Below are 3,624 nucleotides of genomic sequence, written 5' to 3'. Positions count from 1 at the left end.
TACCTCGTCAGCTACTTTCCAAGAGGCAATTCTAGAATATTCGCGATCACAAAATGCGCGAACACGAGACGGAACACTAAGCTTATCGTTTTTACTAGTTATTCTATCTGTTAGAATTTGGCTATAAAGTATTAAATCAAGTACTTCATGTCGCCTTGAGTTAACATATGTTGGTTGGTTTCCTCTATTACATATATCATTCCAAAAGGGACTCACCTCGTTTGTTGATGTCACTGGTTCCCCATACAGTGTGAGCGTTGACATCGCAGCCGTGCTGATTTTGTTGTCTACAGCTGGTGACAAATTCTCAGATTGAGGATGGTCTTCATCACCAGGAAATTCAGCTGATGCTATTTTAACGATAGATTTACCCCTGGCTGTTGGAACCTCCATCCTGATAGCTACGATGTCTCGATTGATAGGTAAATTCTGTAATGGGAGTATAATTAATCCTTCAATTTACTAAGATAGCTGTTCTTGGAGGAGGATGGCTAACATCATAAAATAACTTACATTTTGATGTTGTAAAACCCATCACCCTATGATTGTTGACCCACGGTTCCTGTACTAACGCCAAGTCAAGATCTTCTTTGGAAAACCGTTGCAAGAGTACGTCTGATGCACCTCTTGCAGGCAGTAGGTTTGCCTGAACCATTTTTATACAGGTCAATGTATTGACGATCTGCTTTTTTGTGACTGGTGGGTTGTCGGCTTAGTTTTTGTGTCTTTTGTGGTGGATTGTTTGGAGATTTCTGGGACCTTCTTTTGCATTCCCAGTGAACTACTGTTGTTCTCACCACGGTTGTTATCCTTTTCGGTTTCATTTTAGCAGTACTTTCTTGGGATTCCGTTTTAGACGAATTCGATAGGTCATCTCTAGGCCTTTTCGATGGTTCTGACGGATCTTACTGCACGATTGACCTGTAGGCAAGACGATAGGCCTCGTATTTATCATAGCTCAGATCTAGCAGTTTTTCAGTCGCTTTCTACCGGCACGGCTAAGCTTGATTCGATCCATTTGCTAATATTTTTCCGTATTTACAACAGTTTATCCTCTTGATATCCTGATAGTGACGCTTACTCGATCGTCCTCGCCGCTGTCTTCCATCGCGGTCTCGGAGTTCGATGGAGTGTCCAAATTGATCAATGGCAACTGGACAGGTTTTCCAGTGGTTTACTATCTAACTGTGGTTCGAGCAACACCAGCAAATCTTCCTGGTCAGTTTCCATTTTTCCAGCTGAGAGAGATAGTTGGCACCTGTTGTTTTATTTTGGTTGTTGTTGTTGCACATTGTTGTTCCAACGAGTTGCACGGGTAGTAAAAGTCGACTGCGCCAGATCCCTGCATTAACGCAGCAAGGGATGGATACTGGTGGGGTTCTCCCTGGTGCCCCACAGGCTCCGTTCGCGACTGAGTATTTGTTTCACCCCCAGCCATGCATCCATAGGCACGGGTTCCAATACACCGTAGATTCGAGGTAAGACCGTATTAGAGATTCGTGTGGCTACGGTCATCACCACATATATCCTCCTCCTAAAATAATCAAAAATAAATAAAAATTACATCAAACACCAACATTAATAAATCTCGAATCAAAAATTAATTTTTGCAATTAAATTGCAATATAGCTCACTTTTCACACGTGAGAATAACACTAAAATGGTAGATTTTTCGATACTAAAACAAGTGTGCCGAAAAGTACTACTTTTCGGCATCCTTTAAAGTGCCGAAAAGTACCACTTTTCGGCACTTTTGTTCGTGTACACTTTTGTCAAGCTTCCGTGAAATTCTTGGGATTTCTAAGGCAACATTACGCCGGGACCAGATTCTACTGGTACTTCCACGTTCATTGAGCAGCGGAAGAAACTGTTATCGTTGACCTACAACCGGAAAATCCAAATTCTTTCGCGAAGGTTTGTCGCACTGATTTCCAACGGCTGCCCGAAAACTTCTGACACCCAACTGTAGCACAGCCTACCTGATCGAAAAACGTGCTCCAGCGCGGCATGGATGCTCACACGTGGTTTCTCTTGCAACATTGTTGTGTACATAGCTAGAAATGATCCAACTCAATGGATTTTTTTATAATTGCAAAAAATGTTGTATGCAACTCGTTGCAAAACTCGATTTTTTCATCACTCGTCATATTTATCCAACTCGGCAAGCCTCGTTGGATAAATGTATGACTCGTGCTGAAAAAATCATCATTTTGCAACTTGTTGCATAAATAACTATTTCCTGCGTGCACTTCACGGTCGCCATGTAGTAACTTGGTGCCTTACGGTTTCACTTACTTCAAAGCGTGCTTGAAAGACACAAGCCCAAATGCTAGTAGCCCGAATGTAACGTAAGCCTGAATGGGATAAAAAAGCTGATGTTACCATCTTCTATTCATTGATCATTGGCGGAGACAAAGGGGGGCAAGTGGGGGCACTTGCCCCCCCTAACTATAAATTTCTGTTTAAATACGCCAAAAAATGTTTCAGAAAAATTAACAAAATATATTGAATTAATTTGGTGCCAGCAAATTTCACTAGATACGCCAAAAAATGTTTCAGAAAAATTAACAAAATAAATTGAATTAATTTGGTGCCAGCAAATTTCACTAGATACGCCAAAAAATGTTTCAGAAAAATTAACAAAATAAATTGAATTAATTTGGTGCCAGCAAATTTCACTAGATACGCCAAAAAATGTTTCAGAAAAATTAACAAAATAAATTGAATTAATTTGGTGCCAGCAAATTTCACTAGATACGCCAAAAAATGTTTCAGAAAAATTAACAAAATAAATTGAATTAATTTGGTGCCAGCAAATTTCACTAGATACGTCAGAAAATGTTTCAGAAAAATTAACAAAATAAATTGAATTAATTTGGTGCCAGCAAATTTCACTAGATACGCCAAAAAATGTTTCAGAAAAATTAACAAAATAAATTGAATTAATTTGGTGCCAGCAAATTTCACTAGATACGCCAGAAAATGTTTCAGAAAAATTAACAAAATAAATTGAATTAATTTGGTGCCAGCAAATTTCACTAGATACGCCAGAAAATGTTTCAGAAAAATTAACAAAATAAATTGAATTAATTTGGTGCCAGCAAATTTCACTAGATACGCCAAAAAATGTTTCAGAAAAATAACAAAATAAATTGAATTAATTTGGTGCCAGCAAATTTCACTAGATACGCCAAAAAATGTTTCAGAAAAATTAACAAAATAAATTGAATTAATTTGGTGCCAGCAAATTTCACTAGATACGCCAAAAAATGTTTCAGAAAAATTAACAAAATAAATTGAATTAATTTGGTGCCAGCAAATTTCACTAGATACGCCAAAAAATGTTTCAGAAAAATTAACAAAATAAATTGAATTAATTTGGTGCCAGCAAATTTCACTAGATACGCCAAAAAATGTTTCAGAAAAATTAACAAAATAAATTGAATTAATTTGGTGTCAGCAAATTTCACTAGATACGCCAAAAAATGTTTCAGAAAAATTAACAAAATAAATTGAATTAATTTGGTGTCAGCAAATTTCACTAGATACGCCAAAAAATGTTTCAGAAAAATTAACAAAATAAATTGAATTAATTTGGTGCCAGCAAATTTCACTAGATACGCC

Source organism: Aedes albopictus, chromosome 1 (assembly GCF_035046485.1).
Source record: "Aedes albopictus strain Foshan chromosome 1, AalbF5, whole genome shotgun sequence".
NCBI lineage: Eukaryota > Metazoa > Arthropoda > Insecta > Diptera > Culicidae > Aedes > Aedes albopictus.
Note: the sequence above shows the minus strand (reverse complement) of the source record.